This window comes from Panthera leo, chromosome B4 (genome assembly GCF_018350215.1).
Source record: "Panthera leo isolate Ple1 chromosome B4, P.leo_Ple1_pat1.1, whole genome shotgun sequence".
In the NCBI taxonomy this organism is placed as follows: domain Eukaryota; kingdom Metazoa; phylum Chordata; class Mammalia; order Carnivora; family Felidae; genus Panthera; species Panthera leo.
Window position 1 is genome coordinate 97,516,570 of NC_056685.1, and position 24,256 is coordinate 97,540,825.

At 33.4% G+C, this 24,256-nt stretch overlaps 1 long non-coding RNA gene across 1 annotated transcript in view; it reads right to left on the reverse strand.

Moving 5' to 3' along the window:
- The window catches only part of LOC122223680, a 73,064-nt gene extending 49,511 nt beyond the window's left edge, over positions 1 to 23,553 (reverse strand). The window contains exon 1 of the long non-coding RNA XR_006204390.1: positions 23,499 to 23,553. This is a non-coding gene — a long non-coding RNA (uncharacterized LOC122223680). The remainder of the gene's footprint in view (positions 1 to 23,498) is intronic.
- Positions 23,554 to 24,256: the final 703 nt, after the last annotated feature.

The following is a 24,256-nucleotide window of genomic DNA, read 5'->3' on the forward strand; positions in this document are numbered from 1 at the left end:
ATTTGATTGTACACATAGTAGATTCTTTTTCCTCAAAGCCAAGTTTCTAACCAAAATGTAATGTAGAAGATTAATGTCATTATTTGGAAAATCAAAATCAAGAAAAACAATCCAGTTTCCATCTAAATATTCTGGGAGAAAGACAACTCAGAGTCCCACTTTTGCGAATTTAGGTATGCAGTAGCTCTACCTGATTTTGTAAAGTAGACGATGAAACTTAATCACGTATGCACGTTAAGAGAAAAGTAATTCCTATTCACTTCTGTGAATCCAAAATATATTAAGGTACGGGGTTTTTGCTTCATTCAAGATGATAAATAAGCTGCATTTCTTTACCTTGCTATTCCACTCTCATCATGGGGTTGGATTTTTTTTTTTTTTTACAAGTAACCATATTAGTTTATTTTGTATCCCTAAGAATATATTTATGTACAAATATATTTTATATTACAAATTTATTATATCTGAAATTATACCTGAAATTTGAATACATTGCTATTTTCTCCTTATTGATCAAATAAATGCTTATATACAAATAAACAATGGATCCTGAATATCTTTCCATCTCAGAAGGCAGAGAACTTCGTTCTTCTTCCTACAGCTACATTTTATTTTATTTTGAAGATAAAATCATGGTAAATTTAACTCTTCCCTCCCCTATTAATGGGCACGTGGGTTATTTCCAATTTATTACTATTACAAAAAGTGCTGTAGGTGTCATCAATGTACACATGTTATTTCCCTTTCTTCCTTTTTCTCTCTCTTCTTTCGCTTTCTTTCTTTTCCTCTTCCTTTGTTCATTCTTTCCTTTAGCAATCTTAGCTGTATTTCTTTTTAAGTTTCTTTATTTTATTTTGAAAGAGAGCAAGAGAGAGCACATGTGCACATGCAAGCAGGGGAGGACAGAGAGAGAAGGAGAGAGAGAATCCCAAGCAGGCTCCAAGCTCAGCACCGAGCCCAACACGGGGCTCCATATCATGAGCCGTGAGCACATGACCTGAACCGAAATCAAAAGTTGGTCACTTAACTCACTGAACCACCCAGACACCCCTCAGCTGAATTTTTTTTTAATGAATTGAAAGCAACTAGTGTAAAAACATTTTCTTTTCAGTAATTACTCAGTGCCAGGCAACATAATGCCTAAGTGAAAATGACCTATTCTTTAAAAGATTTATCTATATATCTGGGATGACAGAAACAAAAATAAATACTTGTAATATAATAAGACCGATGTTAGAACTGTATTAATAAAGTACAATGAGAAGACAGATAAAAAAAACAGTTCAAGGTGAGGAATTATGTTTACGTGGGTCAGGAAAAACATAGATAGGTGTAATCTATTCAGCTAGCTCTTTTAAGAAAAGTAAACTCAGTATTTTATATGTAAAAGATAAAAAGAAACTTTTCTTCAGTAGCCTTATTAGACAATAGTATTATAAAGATTACAATGAAGTAATGTGTAGTATGAAGTGGACAGTGAAGAGAATTATAATAAAGAATGAATTAGGTAGGTATTGTGAAACTCGGAGAAGTATGAATAAGGAGAAAAAGATCAGGTGGCTGTACGGAAAGAAAAAAAAAATAGCTTGTGAATAGTGTAGGTTTTCTAGGTAGTGGGTCAGCTTGCCAGATTGGTAAGAAGGCATCAGTAAATGCAGAGGATTCAGCAAATTAGGTAAACTAGAAAAAAAGGGAAACAAGAAAAACTGATTCTGCTCTATTGGAGACAATGATAAAACAGAAGTAACTGAATGCATCTCTTGTAGCTTCTCCTTTGTCCCTTAACCACACTAAGCCATTCTCCTGCTGTGATCTATTTCAGTATTCTTGTTTAGAAAACAACAATCCCCCAAAAACACTACTCATCGTTTTGAAAGCTGAAGCTACTTAGATTTGAGCAGAAACTTGTTTTTTTTTTTAATTAAACAAAAGTTTTTCTCTAAACAAACATTTAGTTTACATAATTTACATGAAAAAATTTGACTACAGTGACAAAACCAGTGCTATAATACAATGGGTCACATTAACTGAGACAAGAAATGTCAGGGCATCAGATTTAGTCTGTTTTAAATTAATTCAACAAATTTTATTTAATGATTCATTTATTCTTTCAATTCACTAAATAATTTTTGAATGTTGATGATGTGCCAGAGAATCTTCTAAAAATAATGGATATATATACACACACACACATATACACACTGAAAGATATATATATATATATATATATATATATATATATATCTTATACAAATGTTTATATTATAAATATAAATATACTTAAATATAAATATATTTACATTTAATAATAATTATATTTATAAATATATATACCTAATCAACCTATATATATACCTATATATCTATATAATAATATACATTATTATATGTGTGCATATACACACATATAATATGAATTATTTTGGAAAATGATAAAGCTGAAAGAAATTTTAAGAAATAAGAAAATTGCAGTTTTATAGAGGATTTACCAGAAAGCATTCACTGAATAGATGATATTTGAGGGAAGAAATGAAGCTGATGAATCAGCAAGCCATAATATATCTGAGGAGGAACAATCCACTTAGAAGAGCAAAGGATATAGTGTTTTCTAGGAGACTGACTAGTAGGGTCTAGAGGTACTCAAGAGTCCAAACAGCTGAAGCAAAGTGAGTAGAATAGAGAGCCAGAAATTCGCAAAGAAGGATTACATTGTCCAGATCAGAAAGACTTTGCAAATCATTATACAGACTTTGATTTTTATTTTGATTTAGATGAACAGCCACTAAAATCAACATTTTAACATCTTACATTTTAACAATGTTATTGTAACCTCTATTGAGAACAAACTGAATGTATGCAAACAAGAAGCAGTTAAACTATTTATAGGAGTACTGCAAAAATCAAGGTGTCTGTAATATAGCTTGGCCTGGAGGCATAGCAATGAAGGTAGTAGTAGAGGCACAGAGGATAAACAGACTCTGAATAAATGTCGATTAGTATTCTGCTCTAAACTATACTGTTACTAAACTGACAGAATTTGTTAATGGGTTGCATATGAAATGTCACAAAAAGCAGAATCAACAAAGGCTACAAATTTTGAATTGAGCAATTAGAAGACTAGACTTACCATTTAGTGAGATGGCAAACACTACTGGAAGACGGAGTTGGGAGGGAGTATCAATGGCTCAGTCTCTAAATGTTAAGTTTTAGATGTCTATTTAACATCAAATAGAGTTAGTTGTTAAGTAAGTAATTAAAAATATGAGTCTGTAGTTTAGGGCAAAAGTCCAGTCCAAGCTAGAGATTCAAATTTAGAATTCATTAGCTATTACATACTTGTTCCAGTTATGTCCTTTACATGTAACAGACAATGTTGGAAAAACAGAAATGGTCTTGTCTTCAATGAATTACGGCCAAATTGAAAGGACATAATGTATATTAGTAAAATACTAAGCAATCAGTTCCAAACTGTCATGTGTAATAGATATCTAAAATAGCAATTGTTCAAAACATAACACTTTTGAACTGTCTCTACAAAAATATCTTATCCACCCCACCCCCATCTTCCCCAGGTGTCAAGTCTGCTTATCTAGCAACTCAGGTCAAAACAAATTGGTGCCATTTTTCTTGCACTGCCTTATCTGATTCTTGAGCAAATTACTTTGCCTCTCTTTTCAGAAATACATCCAACGTCTGACCACTTCTTACTCACTCCAATTCCATTATACTCTAGCTACCACTCTCAGCTATCACCTTGAATATTTCAGTCATGCGAATTTGGTCCCCTTGTCTCCACTCTTGTTTCACTGCACTCTGTAACCCACATGACAGTCAATGTATTTCTTTAAATATTTAAATCAGATCATCTATTTGCTGTTAATCCTGATTGCTTCCTTTCTCATGAAGAGATACATCTAGATACTTTCCAGTAGTGTGCAAAACCTCACATAGCCTAACAATCAGCTACCTCATGGAGTTTGTCAAGGTAGAGTTTCCTCTGGCACAAATTCACAATGTTCTAATCATATCAGTCTCATTACCCCAGGAACTGGCAAGGCTAGTTCCTATTTTACAAATCTTTGTTAATTTTCCTGTGATCCTCTTCAAAATCTTCACAAGAATTACTTCTCATAATTTGAATTCTTTCTTAAATATCATTTTTTTTTAGAAATTTCCTCCTGATCACTTTATCTAAAACACTATAGTCCAATCACTGTCCATATAATTAACCTGCTTCATTTATAATTAACCTGCTTATGGTATTTGTATTACCTGAATTAAATCATTTACTATAAATTACTTTATCTAGTAGTTTTTTCCTGTCGTATCCCACAAGAATAATTAATGCCATGAAGCAGAGTCCTTCTCTGTCTTACCACTATAGCTCCAGGTTTTAGATAAGTTTGGTTTGTAGTAGCCACTTAATAAATGTTTGTACATGAAGGAATTTATAGGTATATATATATATGGAATTTATATATAGGAATATAGGATGAAATATAACTTCTAGAATTTAACTTCTGTATCTTTTCTTCCCTGACCACTGCTTACAGAATTTGACATTTTCCTTACTTCTATACTCTGTTCTAAGAGGGTGTGTGTGTGTGTGTGTGTGTGTGTGTGTGTGTGTGTGTGTGTGTGTTTACACCAGCAAATGAGCTATTTTTAAAACTTTGTATTTTAGTATTTGTATGTTTCTGATAGCAAGAATCATGTATCCTATACTGCTCCATTATTTCCTCATCTGATGAAGTTATGGACAATGAAGTTTGTTAAAGATTTACTTTCTCTTCATTAATAGAGACAGTATGTTATTTATTAGTTAGAAATACAGTTATTACATGTATCTTCCATTTTGGAAGGATACAGTCTTTATCCAGTTATTTCCCCCTTTTTAAAACACCCTCAGGGCAATGAAAATATCTCCAACAAAATATCCTAAAGGCAAGCCAATTAATTTAGGCTTACATCTCCTGAGAGAATGTATAGGTCAACAACTTCCCCACAATATTTTTTTCTTTTTCTTCCCAACTTGCATTTCAGACTGTTATTAAAAAATTAAAATAAAAATGAAATATAAGTTGTAATGTAATAAGATATATTTTACTAAACACATTCATTTTTTATAATATACCTTACATTTTTGAACAGTTTTAGATTTACAGAAAAACTTAGGATATATAGAGTTCCATATACCACCTCCCCCTCCCCCAAACACAGTTTACCCTATTATTAATATCTTATCTTACTATGGTATGTTTTTAAAATTAGTGAAACAATATTGAAATCATATTTTGTTAATTCACAGTCCACAGCTAATTCAGATTTTCTTACTTTTTACTTAATGTCTTTTTCTGTTCCAGGATGCCATCCAGGATTTCAAAGAATATTGAGTTGTCATGTCAACTTAGGTTTGCTTCTCTGACTATGACAGTTTCTCACACTTTATTTTTTATGATCTTGACAGTTTTAAGGAATACTGAAAATATATATTGAAGACTGTCCCTCTATTAAAATTTGCCTGATGTTTTTTCTAATGGTTAGATTGGGGTTATGGATTTTTGGGACAATTACACAGAGGTAATTGTCATTTTCATCACGTAATATGTCAACATGATTTGACTTTTGACTTTGATAGGTCTGTTAATCAAGACAGTTGACTTATAATGTCAAGTGTTTCTCAAGTTTCTGATAGGGATTTTTCTCTCCCCTCTCCCATTTCCATGCTTTATATAGTCTTTGGATGGAAGTCACTGTGCAGGCAACACTTGAGTGAAAGTTATATTTCTCTTCCTTTACGGTAGGATACTACATAAATTATTTTGAATTCTATACAGATTTGTCTCTTTTCACCTATTGTTTAATTTATTTATATTGGTGTGGAATCAGGAACATTTAATATCTCTACAGTTTTGCCTTTTCTGGAATATCATAAAATTGTAATTATGGAGTATGCAGCCTTTTCAGATTGGGTTCTTTTAGTTAACAATATACATTTGATGTTTCTCTCATCTTTTTACAGCTTGCTAGCTCATTTCTTTTACTGCTGAATGAGATTGCATTGTATATATGTAACACAGTTTATCCATTCAAATATTGAAGGACATCTTGGATGCCAACAGTTTTAGTCAATTATGAATAACACTATTATAAACATTCATGTGCAGGTTTTTCTGTGGACATAAGCTTTCAACTCAATTACATAAATACCTAGGAGTGTGATTGCTAGATCATATGGTAAGACTAAAGCTTTGTGAGCATTAAATGGATGATCCTAAGATGGTCTCTGTATATTGGCCCCCAGGTTTTTTTTTTTCTTCACCATGGTATGAGACCTATTATATCACAAGTCCACCAGCTACAACCTCAATTTAAACAAGCAAATGTTTAGCCGTTTAGACCTTGCCTGCTTTGCATACTCAATGTGTCTTAGTAAGCTCAGGCTTGCCCTAACAGAATACATAAATGGGGTGGCTTAAGTAACAAATTTATTTTCTCAAAATTCTGAGACTGAAAAGTCCAACATCAAGGTGGGAAGTCAACTCAATTGAGGTCTCTTCCTGACTTGCAGTCTTCTTTCTGTGTCCTCAAATGGCTAAGAGAGATGGAAAACAATTTCTCTGGTACCTTTTCTTATAAGGGTAGTAATTCCAACATGAGGGTCCTATCCTCATGACTTATCTATATGTAATTATCTTCTAAAGACCCCATTTCCAAATATCATCATACTGGGGACTAGGGTTTCAACATATGAATGGGGCTGGGCACCATTCGGGTCTTAGTATTGTGAAAGCTGATTCAGTGTTTATTGGTCAGTGATGAGATAGAGCCTAGTAACCGTAAGACCTCAAGTCACTAATGTCCTTCAGAGCTCTCTGACCCACATATGGCCTACCATGTACTGAAGAACATCACCTAGATACACCTAGACATCACCTAGACACCTTGATAGGAGAAATCCTATCTCCCCCTGTAGCTCCCCTGGCCTGCTCATCTCTGGATGATAACTTCCTCACATGTAAAATTTGTTGTGTTACTGCTTCTCATGGTCACATCATTTTCTTTGTGTCACAAAGAAACTGTGTCACAAAACTCCCTGAATCTCTACACTAATTAACAGCCAAATAATCTCCCAAATGGCTGTACCACTTTGCATTCTCACCAGTAATGAATGGCACACTTATTGTTCCACATTCTGATCAGCATTTGGTGTTTTTAGTGTCTTGGATTTTAGCCATTTTTATAGGTTTGTAGTGGTATGTTGTTGTTTTAATTAGCAACTCGCTAATGAAAACTTATGTTGACCATCTCTTCACTTGCCTATTTGCCACCCATACATCATCTTTGGCAAGATGTCCACATTTTGCCCATTTTTATTGGATTATTTTATTTTACTAATTTTTTAAAGTGTTTATTTTTGAGAGAGAGAGTGTGAGCAGGGGGAGAGGCGGGGGGGGGGGGGGAGGGCGGAGAATCCAAAGAGAGTTCTGTACTGACAGCAGAGAGTCTAACGTGGGGCTCAAACTCACAAACTATGAGATCATTACCTGATCTCATAATCAGATGCTTAACCCACTGAGACATCCAGGTGCCCCTTTAGTTGTTTTCTTATTTAGTTTTAAGAGATAAAAAAATTTAGATACTAGTTTTTGTCAAATAGGGGTATTGAAAATATTTTCTCCCAGCCTCTAGGTTTCATTTTCATTTTCCTAATAGTGTCTTTTGCAGAGTAGATGTTTTTAATTTTAACAAAGTCCCAGTTATCAGTTTTTTTCATAGATTGTGATTTTTGTTTGTGTATTTCTATATCAAAAAATTCATTGCCAAACCCAACATCATCTAGATTTTTTTCCTATGTTCTTTTAACTTTTTAAATAGTGTTTGTTTGTTTATATGTTTACACCTACGTCTATGACACATCTTGAAATAATTTTTGTGAAAAGTGTAATGTCTGCATTTAGACTCAACTTTAAAAAAATTTAAATTTATTTTTATTTTTTGCCTGTAGAAGTCCAATTCTTCTATCACCGTTTGTTGAAAAACTGTCTTTTTTCCATGGAATTGTCTTTGTTTTTTTAATCAGACTCGTTGGTTATATTTGTTTGTATTTACTTGTGGGCTCTTTTGCAGTTCTACTGATCTCCATGTGTCTATTCTTTCACCAATACTGGCTTGATCGCTGCAGCTTTTTGTTTTCTTTTGTTTAGATTCTTGGAGTCTTTTTTTTTCTAGTTTTTTGTTTGAATTCCAGTTAGTTAAAATATAGTGTAATATTAGTTTCAGGTGTACAATTTAGTGATTCAACACTTTCATACAATACTCAGATGCTCATCACAAGTGCATGCCTTAATCCATCACCTATTTGACCCATTCCCCACCCACCTCCCATCCAGAAACCCTCAGTTTGTTCTCTATTGTTAAGAGTCTATTTCTTGGTTTGCCTTTTCTCCCTCTTTTTTTTTTTTTTTTTTCATATTGGCTTGTTTTGTTTCTTAAATTCCACGTGTGAGTGAAATCATTGGTATTTATCTCTCTCTTTGCTTAGCATAATATATTCTACTTCTGTCCACGTCATTGCAAATGGCAAGATTTCAATTTTTTGATGGCTAATATTCCATTCCACATCTTCATTGTCCATCAACCAGTCAATTGACATTTTGGCTCTCTCCATACTTTGGCTATTGTTGATAATGCTGCTATAAACATTGGGATGCATGCATCCTTTCAAATCTGTATTTTTATATCCTTTGGGTAAGTACCTACAAGTGCAATTGCTGGATCATAGGGTAGTTTTGTTTTTAGTTTTTGAGGAAGCTCCATACTGTTTTCCAGAGTGGCTGCACCAGTTTGTATTCCCACCAACAGTGTACGAGGGTTCCCCTTTCTTTGCATCTTTGTCAACACCTGTTGTTTCCCGTGTTGTTAATTTAAGTCATTCTGACAGGGGTGAGGTGGTATATCAACATGGTTTTGATTTGTATTTCCTTGATGATAAGTGATGTTGAGCGTTTTTTGTCTGTTAGCCACCAGATGTCCTCTTTGGAAAAGTGTCTATTCATGTCTTCTGCCCATTTGTTTGTTTTTTTGGATGTTGAGTTCAAGAAGTTCTTCGTAGATTTTGAATACTAACCCTTTATCAGAAATGTCATTTGCAAATATCTTCTCCCATTCTGTAAGCTACCTTTTAGTTATGTTGATTGTTTCCTTTGCTATGCATTAGTTTTCATCTTGATGAAGTCCCAGTAGTTTGCGTTTGCTTTCATTTACCTTGCCTTTGGTGATATGTTTAGTAAGAATTTGCTCTGGCCAAAGTCAAGGCCAGAGGTTGCTGCCTGTGTTCTCCTGTAGGATTTTGATGGTTTTTTGTCTCACATTTAGGCCTTTCATGCATTTTGAATTTATTTTTATGTATGGTGTGAGAAAGTTCCAGTTTCATTCTTTTGCCTGTTGCTGTCCAGTTTTCCCACTACCATTTGTTGAAGAGACTTTTTCCCATTGAATATTCTTTCCTGCTTTGTCGGAGATTAATTGGCCATATATTTGTGCATTTATTTCTGGGTTTTCTATTCTGTTCTATTGATCTCTTTGTCTATTTTTGTGCCAGTACCATAGTGTTTTGATTTCTACAGCTTTTAATATAACTTGAAGTCAGAAGTTGTGATGCCTCCAGGTTTTCTTTTCTTTTTCAAGGTTGCTTTGGCTATTTGGGGGTCTTTGTGGTTCCATCCAAATTTTAGGATTGTTTGTTCCAGCTCTGTGAAAATTGCTGTTGGTAGTTTTATAAGGATTGCATTAAATGTGTAGATTGATTTGGGTAGTATAGATATCTTAACAATATTTGTTCTTCCAATCTATGAGATGGAATATCTTTCCATTTCTTTGTGTCATCTTCAAATATTTTTCATCAGTGTTTTACAGTTTTCAGAGTATAGTACTTTTACCTCTTTGGGTAGGTTTACTCCTAGGTATCTTATTGTTTTTGGTGTAATTATAATGGGATTGATTCCTTAACTTCTCCTTCTGCTACTTCATTTTGGTGTAGATTTCTATACACTGATTTTGTAACCTGAAATTTTTTTGAGTTTGTTTATCAGTTCTAGCATTTTTTTGGTGGAGTCTTTTGGGTTTTCTATATAGAGTATCGTTCATCTGCAAATAGTGAAAGTTTTACTTCTTCCTGCTGATTTGGATGCCTTTTTTTGTTATTGTTGTTTGACTGCTGTGGCTAGGATTCCTAGTATTATGTTAAACAAAAGTGGTGAGAGTGGACATCCTTGTCTTCTTTCTGACTACAGAAGAAAATCTTTCAGTTTTTCCCGACTTAGGATATATTAGCTGTGGATTTTTCATGTATGGCCTTTATTATGTTTAGGTATGTTCCTTCTAAATATACTTTGTTGAAAGGTTTTATCATTAATCAATGTTGTACTTTATCAAGTACTTTTTCTGTCTGTTCAAATAAACCCATGGTTCTTCTACTTTATCTTATTAATGTGCTGTATCACACTGATTGATTTGTGAATACTGAACAATGCTTACCACCCAGTGATAAATCTCACTTGATTGCAGTGAATAATTTTTTTAATGTTATTCTGTTTGCTAGTATTTTATTGATAATTTTTGCGACCATGTTCATGAAGGATATTGGCCTGTAATTCTCCTTTTTAGAGGTGTCATTTTTCTGGTTTTGGTATCAGGTTAATGCTGGCCTCATAGAATGGATTTCAAAGTTTTCCCTCCTTTTCTATTTTTTGGAACAGTTTGAGAAAAATATGTATTAATTCTTTAAATGTTTGGTAGAATTCACCTGTGAAGCTATCTGGTCCTGAACTATTGTTTGCTAGGAGTTTTTTTGATTACTGATTCAATTTCTTTGCTGCTTATTTGTCTGTTCAAATATTCTATTTCTTCCTGTGTAAGTTTTGGTAATTTATATGTTTCTAGAAATTTATTCCTTTCTTCCAGGTTTCCCAATTTGTTGGCACATATTGTTTTTATTTCTATGGTGTTCATTGTTATTTCTACTCTCACATTTCAGATTTTATTTATTTGGGTCCTTTCTCTTTTCTTTTTGGTAAGTCTGGCTAGAGGTTTATCAACTTTATTAATTGTTTCAAGGAAGCAGTTTCTGGTTTCATTGATCTGTTCTATTGTTTTTTGTATTTTTGCTTCTTTATCTTTTATTTCTGCTGCAACCTTTATTATTTCCTTTCTTATACTGGCTATAGGCTTCTGTCCTTTGTTTAGATGTAAAGTTAGGTTGTTTCAGATTTTTTTGCTTCTTGAAGGTAGACATGTATTGCTATATACTTCCCTCTTAAGACTGCTTTTACAACATCCCAAAGGTTTTGGACAATTATGTTTCCATCTTCATCTGTTTCCATGTATTTTTTTTTCAAATTTATTCTTTGATTTACTGATTGACCCATTCATTGTTCAGTAGCATGTTGTTTAACCTCCATGTATTTAGGTATATGATATGACTTTAAGCTTTGTTTGTTGTTTTTGTTGTTGTTGTTGAGGCCTGTTCTGTGACCTAATATGTACTCTATTCTGGAGAATGTCCCATGTGCACCTTAAAATAATTTATATTCTGCTGTTTTAGGAAGGAATATTCTGAATATATCTGTTAAGTCCATCTGGTCCAATGTGTCATTCAAAGCAATTGTTTTCTTCTTGATTTTCTGTTTAGATGATCTATTGATGTAAGTGGAGTGTTATAGTCCCCTACTATTGTATTATTGTCAATTAGTTTCTTTATGTTTGTTATTAATTGTTTTATATATTTGTGTGCTTCATGTTGGGTGCATAAATATTCACAATTGTTATATCTTGTTCTTTTTTAATGTTCATGTATTTTTGAGACAGAGAGAGAGAGAGAGAGAGGGAATAAACAGGGAAGGGAGAGAGAGGGAGACAGAAAATTCCAAGCAAGCTTCACGCTGTCAGCACAGAGCCTGATGTAGGGCTTGAACTCACAAACTGTGAGCTCATGACCTGAGCTGAAACCAAGAGTCAGACACTTAACCGACTGAGACACCCAAGTGCCCCTATGTCTTCTTGTTAGATTGTCTCCTTTATTATTATATAGTGTCCTGCATTGTCTCTTGTTACAGCCTCTGTTTTAAAGTGTAGTTTGTCTGATATATAAGTATTCCTACTCTGGCTTCCTTTTGGCATCCATTTGCATGATAAATGTTTCTCCATCTCTCACTTTCAATCTGCAGGTGTGTCTAGGTCTAAATGAGTCTCTTGTAGGCAGCATATAAACAGGTCTTGCTGTTTTTATCCACTCAGACACCCTATGTCTTTTCATTGGGGCATTTATTCCATTTACATTCAGAGTAATTATTGATAGATATGTATTAGCATTGTATTATTTGTTTTGTCATTGTTTCTAGTGATTTTCTCCTATCCCTTTTTGTCATTGTCATTTTTGGTCTCTTCTTTACACTCAAAGAATCCTCTTAAATATTTCTTGCAGAGCTGGTTTAGTGGTCATGAACTCCTTTAGTTTTTGTTTGTCTGGGAAAATCTTGATCTCTTCTATTCTGAATGATAGCCTTGCTGGATAGAGTATTTTTGGCTGCAGATTTTTCCAATTCAGCTCTTTAAATATATTATGCCACTCCTTTCTGACTTGCCAAGTTAAGGACTTCTTTTGTCTTGCTGATTTTAAGATTTATTTCTATTTATCACTATATTTTGCAAAATTAATTACAACATGCCTTGGGGCTGGCCTCCTTTTGTTGATTTTGATGAGAGTTCTTTGTGCCTCCTGGATCTGGATGTCTGTTTCCTTTACTAGATAAGGAAAATTTTCATCTTTTTCCTTCAAATAAAATTTCTGCTTCCCTTTTTCTCTGTTCTACTTCTGAGACTACTATAATATGAATATTATTACATTCAATGGAATCACTGAATTCCCTAATTCTACTCTCATGTTGCATAATTCTTTTTCTCTTTCGTTTAGCTTCATTACTTTCCATTACTTTGCCTTCTAGGTCACTAGTTTGTTCCTCTGCCTCTTCTAGTCAGCTGTTCATTACATCAAGCTTGTTTTTAATCTCATTCATTGCTCTCTTTATCTCTGATTGTTTTTTAACTATTTTATCTCTGTGGTAAGTTCTCACTGATGTCTTCTATTCTTTTCTAAAGCCTAGTTAAGTATCCTTCTGGTGATTGCTTTAAAGTCTCCATCAGGCATGTTACTTACATTGGTTTCACTTAGATATGTCTGGCCATGGCCTTATCTTGTTCTTCATTTGGAATAAATTCCTCCATTTCATCATTTTTTCTAAGTCTCTGACATTTTCTCTGTTTTAGATGAACCAGTTAGGTCTTCTGTTCCTTCTTCAATGTGACCTCCTCTCTTCCTTTAATTGTGGAGTTTATTCCCTCTGTCTTCTAGTCAATTTCTGGGGTATTTAAGATGACACAATAATTATCTAGTTGTATTCATGGGCCAAAGCAAGCCCACCTTGCCACCACCTTCCTCTCTTGCAGATCCACTGTAGTTTTATAGTAAGTCTTAAGAGTCAGATAATGTCAATCTTCACTTTTAAAAAAGTTCCTCAATGTTGTGTTGAATATGTGGGTCCTTGATTTTCCATATAAAATTTAAAATCAGTTTGCAAAATTGAAACTTCATTTGATTGAAACTGCTCTGGTCAAGTTAGAATAATTGGCATCTTTTTTTTTTTTTCAAATGTTCATTTTTGAGCGAGAGAAAGAGAGAGACAGAGCATGAGCAGGAGAGGGAGAGAGAGAGAGAGAGAATGAATTTGAAGCAGGCTCCAGGCTCCAAGGTGTCAGCACAGGGCCCAATGCAGGGCTTGAACTCTTGAATAACAGATCATGATCTAAGCCAAAGTTGGATGCTTAACTGACTGAGCCACTTGGGAACATCTTAACAATGTTGACATCTTAACAATGTTGAATCTTCCAATCTATGAGCACTAAATATATCTCTATTTAATTATTCTTTGAGTTCCTTTATCAGAGTTTTGTATTTTTCTAAATATAGTATCTGTATGTCCTGTGTTTGTTTTATATTTAAGTATTTGATTTATATTTAAATATTTATAAATGGTACTGTTTTTAATTTCAAATTCTAATGCCTCATTGCTGGTGCTATATTATGTATATTATGTATGACTTATGTATATTATGTATATTATGACTTACATATATTAACTTGTATCTTGTGACCTTCCAATAATTGCACATCAATTCCAGAAGTTGTTTGTTTGTTTTTTGATCATTTCTTTATGATATTGTACATAGACCATTATGCCATTAATGAACAAAGATGCTTTTATTTTTTCTTTCTCAAATTGTACACATTATTTTACCTTTCTTGCCTTACTGCACTAGTTAAAACTTTCAATATGATGTTGAATAGAAGTGGTAAAAGAGAACACCATTACCATGTTCACTGTCTTATGGGGAAAATATTCAGCTTTTCATTTTTAAATATTATGTTAACTGCAGGGTTTTTGTATATGTTCTCTATCAAGTTGAGGAAGTTCTTCTCTATTCCCTGTTTGGTGAGTCTTTTTAATTGGCTGAGCATTGTATTTTGTCAAATACTTTTTCTGCATCAGTCGATATGTTTATATGATTTGTTACCTTTACCCTGCATATTAATTGGTAAGTTATATTAATTGGTTTTTGTATGGGCAACCAGGTTTGCATGTTTGTAATAAATCCCCCTTAGTTTTAGTGTATTATTTGTTGAATTCTACTTCCTAACATTTTGTTGAGAATTTTTGCATCTATGTTCCTAAGAGTTACACATCTATAGTTTTCCTTTCTTTCTTACAATATCTTCATCTGCTTTTGTTATTAAGGTAGTGCTGGCCTCATGGAACAAGTTAAAGTGTCCCTTCTGATTCTGGAAGAGATTGAGATTCTTTTTCCCCCCTAACATACTTGCTAGAAATTACAAGTGAAAACATTTGTGCCCTAGTGCTTCCTTTTTGGAGAAGAATCTTAAGTGTTAATTCAATTTCTCTAATAGTTATAGTCCTACTCAAATTATTTAGTTCTCTTTCTGAGAGTTTTAGTATTATGTGTCTTTCAAAGAAATGGTCCATTTTCCCAAATTATCATATGTGTACACACAGAGTTGCTAGTAATATACTTTAAAAAAAAATTATTTTCGTGCCCAGTAGTGATTGCCTCCTATTTCTGGCATTAGCAATTTGTGTCTTCTCTCTTTTTCTCTTTTGTTATCTAGGCTATAAACTTACCAATTCTAATAAACTTTTCCATGAAACAGCTTTTGTTTTCATTGATTTTTTTCAATGTATTTTTGTTTGTTTTCAGTGTCGAAGTTTCTACTCTATTTTTTTTCTTCTTCTGCTTCGTTTAGGCATAAATTTGTCTTCTTTCTGTTTTCCTAAGGTAGAAGCTTAAATTATGACTTCAGCTCTTTTTCATTTTCTTTTATAATATATATGCATTCATATTATAAAGTTCCTCACTAATCATTGCTTTTGCTGCATCACATAAATTTTAATAGGTTACATTTTCATTTAGATTTAGTTTAAAATATTTCAAACATATATTTTCCTTTAAAAATGTTTTTAATTTGTTAATGTTTATTTATTTTTGAGAGAGAGAGAGAGAGAGAGAGAGAGAGAGAGAGAGAGAATGAGAGAGTGTGAATAGGGGAGGGGTAGAGAAAGACAGAGACACAGAATCCAGAGCAGACTCCAGACTCCAAGCTGTCAGCACAGAGCCCAATGTGGGACTCAAACTCATGAACCATGAGATCATGACCTGAGCCTAAGTCAGATACTTAACTGACTGAGCCACCCAGGCGCCCCAATTTTTTTCTTAATATTTTTCTCTGATCCACATGTGTTGTTAAATTTGTGTTGCTTACTCTAATATATATAATGTATATTGTTATATAATATAAATATATATTAATATATAATATATCATTGTCTAGCTTTCTGTTACAGATTTCTATTTAACTACATTTTAGTGTAAGAGTATATTTTGTATTATCTCTCATCTTTTAAGTTTGTTAAGGTGTGATTTATGAGCCAGAATGTAGTCTATCTTGATAAATGAGCCATGTGATCTTATGCTGCTGTTGTTGGATAATGCATTTTATAAATGTCAATTAGATACAGTTGTTTAGTGGTGTTTCCCAAGTCACACCCTTATGGGTTTTCTGTCTACTGAATGTGAGTTGAAAAAGGAATAGGTGTTAAAATCTTCAACTAAAATCATGGATTTGCCCATTTCTCCTTGCATTTCTGTCAGTTTTTGACTTTGTAATTTTTTTTTAAGGTTTATTTATTTTTGAGAGAGACAGACAGAGTGCAAGAGGAGGAGGGGCAGAGAGAGAGGAAGACACAGAATCCAAAGCAGGCTCCAGGATCTGAGCTGTCAGCACAGAGCCCAGTGCAGGGCTAGAACCCACAAAATGTGAGATCATGACCTGAGCCAAAGTTGGATGCTTAACTGACTGAATGACCCAGGCACCCTTGATTTCTGTAATTCTTATTCGATGTTCTAATGTTGGGTGCCTACAGATTAAGGATTATGATATTTTCTTGTAGAATTGACCATTTTATCATTATGTAATGCCCCAAGTTAGCTGATAATTTTCCTTGTTTTGAAGTCTGCTTTGTCTGAAATTAATATGGTTATTCTCACTTTTTTAAAATTTTTTTAATGTTTATTTATTTTTGACAGAAAGAGCATGAGCAGGGGATGGGCAGAGAGAGAGGGAGACACAGAATCTGAAGAAGGCTCCAGCCTCTGAGCTGTCAGCACAGAGCCTGATGTGGGGCTTGAACTCAGGAAAGGTGAGATCATGACCTGAGCTAAAGTCAGGAGCTTAACTGACTGGGCCACCAGGTGCCCCCTCACTCTCTTTTGATTACTATCAGCATATTATATCTTTTCATAACTTTACTTTTAACTGATCTTGGTTTTTAAATTAAAAGTATGTATCTTATAGACAACATACAGTTGAGTCTTGTTTTTGCTTTTGTCTTACATCCATTCTGATAGTCTCTGTCTTTTAATTACTGTATTTAGGACACTTACCTTTAAGGTGATATTTTTTCTGCCCTCTCTGGTTATAAATGAACATTTTATATGATTCCATTTTCTCTCTATCCTTAGCATATCAATTAAACTCCTTTTATTTTATCTTTTACTGATTGTCCTAGTGATTGCAATATACCTAATATACATTTTCAGCTAATATAAATCTGCTTTCAAATAATACATCATGGGAAGTGTAAGTAATTTTTAAACTTCTGTCTCTAACATTGTCTCCCTATCTTTATGTTTATCTGAGGCTCTGACCCATATCCTTTCTTTCTCTCTGAGGAATTTTCGATATTTCTTTCAAGGCAGGTATACTGGTGGCAAATTTCCTCAATTATTTCCCAAGAATGTCTTTGACTCCTTTACTTTTGAGGAATACTTTTGCTGTATACAGAATAGTAGATTGGTGGGGTTTTTTTCCCCCTGAAGTTTAAATATTTCACTCCATTCTGTTCTTTTTTGTATGATTCATGAGGAAAAGTCAGATGTAATACTTACCCTTGTTCTTCAGTAGATAAGGCATTTTTGTTTTGTTTTTACCATGACTTCTTTCACAATTTTCTTTTTCTTTTTCCAAAATTTGGGTATGACATGCCCAGATGTAGATTGTTTGGTATTTATCCTATGTGCTGTTTTCTGAGCTTCCTGTGTTTCCAGTTTGGTGTCTGTCATTAACTTTGGGAAATTCTCAGTCATTATTTATTCAAATATTTCTTCTTTCTCTTTTCTTTCTGGTATTCTAACTACAAATATGTGTCTGTGTCACACTCTTTGTTATTGCTACATAAGTCTTGAATTTTTTTTCTTTTTAATTCATTCTATTTTCTCTTTGATTTTAGTTTGGAAAATCCCATTCACCTAGCTTCAAGATCTCAGATTCTTTCTCTATCCTGTCCAGCCTACTGATGAGACTACTAAAGGCATTTTTCATTTTGTTACAGTGTTGTTGATTTCTAATGATTTCTTTTAATTTTATCCTAGAATTCCCCTTTCTCTGTTTACATTACTCTTCTGTATTTGCATGTTTTTTTTTTCCATTATAGCTCTTAACATATCAATTATATTTAATTTAAAATCCCTATTTATTGGTGATTCTAAAATCTGTGTCATAACTGAGTCTGGTTCTGATCCTTGGTTTGTCTCTTCAAACTTTGTTTTTGATTATTTTTTCTCATGCCTTGTATTTTTTATTTATTTTATATTTTTTGTCAAAAACCACACATAATGTATTGGGTAGGAAAAAGAAAGGTAAATGGGGTTTTAGCTAAGTTTTAATGGTAATCTACACAGGCGCTTGGTTGTGTTTAATATTTGCTATAGCTACAGGTATCAGAGGCCTGTTTTCTATACTGTCCTTGGACATTTTTTTTTCCCTTGTTGTTTGTGGGTGTCTCTAAAAACCTTTTCTTCACTCTTGCAGCTCATTATAATCTTCTATTATTATACTGGATCCCTGTTGATGTAAGGTGTGGGGTAGAGAAAGTGTTCTGCAAGCTTATAATTAAATCTCAGTCTCTTAGTGAGTCTAAGTATATGCCCGTTATAATCAGAAGTGTTTCTTAGGACTGTGCTTTTCTTAGGTGAGATGGGAAAGCTAGAAAGGCTGAAGTTGGCTAATATTCTTTTTCCAAGTTAATAAGACTCTAGTAAATTAGTTTTCCTTTTAGAACAAGCATTTGTTGTATAGAATTCTTTGGCTATATTTTTAAATGTTTATATCCCATCTATCCAAAACAGGAAACATGAGGGGATTTTTCTAGGATAATCATATTGAGAACCCAATGATTTTCCTGTAGGTAAACCCACAAAATTAAAGGGGGCCCCGAAAACTGGGCCTTTTAGGGATTCTTACTCTGTCTCCAGAAGTTTGTCAAAATTGCCTTGTTAATTGTTCCTATCAGTATATAGTAAGCTGCCCTGAACTATGAATCTCACTACACTTCTGTATTTCAGATTTCTGGGTGGGAGTTTGCTTCATGATCTCAGTTCTTTGATGGATTTGAGATAAGTCATTGATTTCCAGTGTGTTTATCTTTTTTTCTTGTAGAATGCAAAATTACTATAATTTTTTTTTAGAAATTTTAAGATATTAATGTAACTTCACCCTTGCAGTAGGCTGATTCATACTGCAATACAATCTTTATGCTATGGATTAAATCTTTTTTTAAAAAACGTTTCCCATGTGTCACATTGCATATACTCTAACAAATTCCAATCCTCTCTCTTCCTTTTCCACTATTCCTTTGTACCTTTCTTCCATTCATTCTTATCCTCTCTTCCCTTTCCTTTCTCAAAAAACTCCTACTGCCCTCTTCAATAACCTCCTTTTCCTCTCTCTCCCATTCTGAAGTCCTTTTCTCTTCCAATATCAGAAGAATAGTTTCTCTATATTCACTTTCTTTTTTCCTCATAATTATCTCTTCATTGTATTTGAAATGGAAAAAAGAAAGATAAAAGAAAACAAAATGAAGTCAGATTAGTTTTAATGAGTAGTGTAATCATTCCCTAAAGCCTCTGAAAGTGCCATAAAGTGACCTTTAGAATTTCTACAGAATCTTGGGTGATAAATCCTTCATCTTTTAATTAAATGTTTTTCAGTCAGCCCAATAATTCAATAAAGAATTAATTTGTATTCTTTTTTTTCTGTTTTGTTTAATTGGTAGTATTGCAACAGTATTATTTCCTTACTATTTTCCATTGCAATTACACATTATTTCAACTACATGATGGCCTAAATAGACTTCTGTGGGTTTTTCTGAGGACCTAGCTACCATTTATAGCTTTGTTTCCATGGAAAATTACTCCCCAGGTCTAAACAACTAATTCCACAAAACTTTTTGTATAAATGCTGTAAATGTGATAAAGTAGGTCTTTTCTTCCCCACTTTGATCTACCCTTTCCCATTAACCAAAGAAAAGACTAAATGCTAATTTGTCTCAGGAGACCAAATAAAATTTCTTTTCTAATAATAAAAATCACACTCTTTTAATGAATACCAGTCTCTGGGTAATGGATAACCTTATTAAGTACAATATAATTGTTAGCCATTTTAATTTTCAAAATAATCATAACAAGTAGGTATTACTATCACCCTTTATGTGTAAAGAAATTGAAGGTCCAGGTGGTTAAGGAAATTCCTCAAAGCCATAATGTTTCTAAGTGGCATAACTAAAATTACAACTTGGAATCATTTGAACTCTTGTAAGGGAAGAATAAATATAGAACTTTATTATTCTTACTAATTTGCTTTTTGGTACTTGAAATAATTTGTATTTATTCTTATTTTTATAACTGTAAAAGAAGAATTACCACAAAGAGTTGTAGTTTGACATGCTATTTATAAAAATATCATCTTAATAAAATGTTTTTAGTATCACACATATCCACAATTATTTCCTGTAAGAAAACACAAATGGTACTCTAGTTTGAAAAATTCTGGTACTGTAAAGAGGTAAATAAATGAAGAAATTACTGCAGCACCTACTACACAATAGAACTAAACAATTTCCAATTTTATCATTAGTTAAGATGGGTAAGCTGAAAAACCCTCAAGAACATTTAGATTTTTATTCCATACTATATGGAAGGAAGGAAAGACTCACTAGAAATAGTAATAATAATAATATGCCATATTAGAAGAAAAATCGGCATGTCTTTTTACAAATCAATAAAGACTCAAATATAATCAATGCAACATAATAGAGAACCCAGAAATGGACCTACAACCATATGGTCAACTCATCTTCAACAAAGCAGGAAAAAATATTCAAGGGACAAAAGACAGTCTCTTCAACAAATGGTGTTGGGAAACTGAATGGCAACATGCAGAAGAATGAAATTGGACCCCTTTCTCACACCATACACAAAAATAAATTCAAAATGCATGAAAGGCCTAAACGTGAGACAAGAAACCATCAAAATCCTAGAGAAGAACATAGGCAGCAACCTCTTGACCTCAGCCAGAGCAACTCTTCATCAGCAAAGGCAAGGTAAATAAAAGTGAACATGAGCTACTGGGACTTCATCAAGATGAAAACTTCTGCTCAGCGAGGCAAACAATCAACAAAACTAAAAGGTAGCCTATAGAATGGGAGAAGATATTTACAAATGACATTTCTGATAAAGGGTTAGTATCTAAAATCTATAAAGTACTTCTCTAACTCAACACCCCAAAACCAAATAATCCAGTAAAGAAATGGGCAGAAGACATGAATAGACACTTTTCCGAAGAAGATATCCAGGTGGCTAACAACACATAAAAAGATGCTCAACATCACTTATCATCATGGAAATAGAAATCAAAACCATGATGAGATACCACCTCACACCTGTCAGAATGACTATAATTAACAACACAGGAAACAATAGGTGTTGGCAAAGATACAGAGAAAGGAGAATCTTTGTACACTGTTGGTGGGAATGCAAAGTGGTGCAGCCATTCTGGAAAACAGTATGGAGCTTCCTCAAAAACTAAAAATAGAACTACTATGATCCAGCAATTGCACTACTAGGTATTTACCCAAAGGATACAAAAATACAGATTCGAAGGGGTACATGCACTCCAATGTCTATAGTGGCATTATGAACAATAGCCAAAGTATGCAGAGATCCCAAATGTCCATCTACTGATGAATGGATAAAGAAGATGTGGTGTGTTTATAGATACACACACACACACACACACACACACACACACAATGGAATATCACTCAGCCATCAAAAAATGAAATCTTGCCATTTGCAATGACATGGATGGGGCTAGAATGTATTATGCTAAGTGAAATAAGTCAATCAGAGATAGACAGATATAATATGATTTCACTCATATGTGGAATTTAAGAAACAAAACAGATTAATATATGAGGTGGGGGTCAGAGAAGAAAGAGAAACAAATCACAAAAGACTCTTAATGATAGAGAACAAATTGAGAGTTGATGAAGGGAGGTGGGAGGAGATGGGCCATATGGATGATGGGTATTAAGAAGAGAACTTGTGATGAGCACTGGGTGTCATGATGAATCACTAGATTCTACTTCTGAAACCAGTATTGCACTGTATATTAACTAAAATATAAATTTAAAACAGGGGAAAAAACTTGGAGGCAAAAAACCAAAAAAGTAACTGAATTATATCACAAAAATATATTTCTCCATCAAGAGAATACACCACTCTTTTGTGTATTATCTTTACTCTTACCTGTAGTAAAAGCTAATTTTATAATAAAATGAAAATCATGGCATAAATTGATATAATTATGAAGATTATCATCAAGATACTATAATTTTATAGTATCAAGATTATCATCAATGATACTATAATCTTACTTTCCTGGGAGTGAAACATACTACTTACATCAAATTTTAGTAGACATAGTAGTATTCATCAAATTTATTTCACAGTTAAGCTAAAAAGATACATTAGAATTTAGAGCATGTCATGGGGTGCCTGGGTGGCTCAGTCCGTTAAGCATCTGACTTTGGCTCAGGTCATGATCTCACAGTTCGTGAGTTTGAGCCACATGTTGGCTCTGTACTGACAGCTCAGAGCCTGGAACCTGCTTTGGATTCTGTGTCTCCCTCTCTCTCTGCCCATTCTCTTCTCATGCTCTCTCTCTCTCTCTCTCTCTCTCTCTCTCTCTCTCTCAAAAATAAACATTAAAAATTTTTAAAAAAATTTTAGAACATGTCCTTTTAAGGTAAACAGAAAAGAAGTTAACAAAACTATTGTATCTTATAGTGTTCCTTAACTGCTCAGCTGTATGGTTGCTAAGGTCAAAAGACAAATAATTATCACAGAAAGACTGAATTTCACAGATGTTATAGGTATATATATAAAAGATGTTATATAAAACAGAAATGCTACATATTTCCCTTTAGTTGGTTATGTTAAAAGAAAAACAAGACCTCAATTACTACTATAGATGAGAATGATAAAATTGGGAAAAGTAATATTAAAATCCTTGGCAAATTTCAAACAGATCTGATTGATTGACTCCTCCAACACAAATTTCTGGGATTTAAAGATGAAAAGCAGTTCCCTCCCTCCCTTCCTTCCTTCCTTCCTTCCTTCCTTCCTTCCTTCCTTCCTTTTGGCTTATAAGGAGAGAGGAAATTCCTTCCACATGACTTTTCTCTTTAATAATGTTCTTAGCATACCATGTACTCCAGTTAAAGCAGTCAAACTGTCAATATCTTTGCTTATCATCAACATAATTTTTTCATTATGCTCTGGTTGACTACCAGAGCCATGTGTATTTATTATTTTTTTCTGTGTTTTAATTTTTTTCTTCAGCTGTTTTCATTTATTTTTTTAGGTTGCCTATCTATTTATTTTTATTTTCTAAATGAAAGATAGAGAGTAGTAAGAGGGTTATTAGTAAGTTAGATTTATTATAAACTTAAAGCTAGATGCTTTTTTACCTTCAAGTTAGCAAACTCTACAATAGATTATTCCATGATGGGGTCTTTTCAAGTTTGATGATTTGATTACCAAATGAACCTGGGGGGAAGGAATGAAAGCAGCTGATCAGCACCTCATTTACTCCCTTCCTGGGACACACACCTAAGAATAGAAGAGAAAGTATTGGCTACATATTCTGTATATCTTTGCCAAGTGGAACTCTGGATGATTCAACTAATATTTGCAAAAGTTCTAACCTACAGAATGTTATTAGCAAGATACACCTGGCCAAATATTCCTATGGTTGATGGCCAGGATCTATGGATTTAGGAGACAGGGTAAGTTTTAGAACTCTCTGAGGTACGAAATGGAGATATTTCAAAACTTAAACCCTCTCTGCTGTGTGACATGACCCTACAGACTCTCACTTGGGGATCTCATGCATCATTCTGGGCAAGAAGTACATAGCTAGTATGAAAAGAAAAGGAGCTACTCTCAATATGCTGACCTTTTTCTATTTCTTCTGTGCCTCATGACTGTCTTTAATCTTCCAATTATTACAACCCTTGATTTTGATGATATTAAGGTATTTATTTTGTATGAATTTTATTTAACAATCCATTCTGAATGTTAGCTAAGAATTTTACCTAAAATAATAGATTCTGTTTCTTGGGCATCCCATAAGACTTATTAAGGAAAATACTTTTCTTTTCCAGATAATACCAGAGCTTAAAATAATTTAAAAAGAAATTTGAAAAAAAATGAAGAAAAAGTGTTG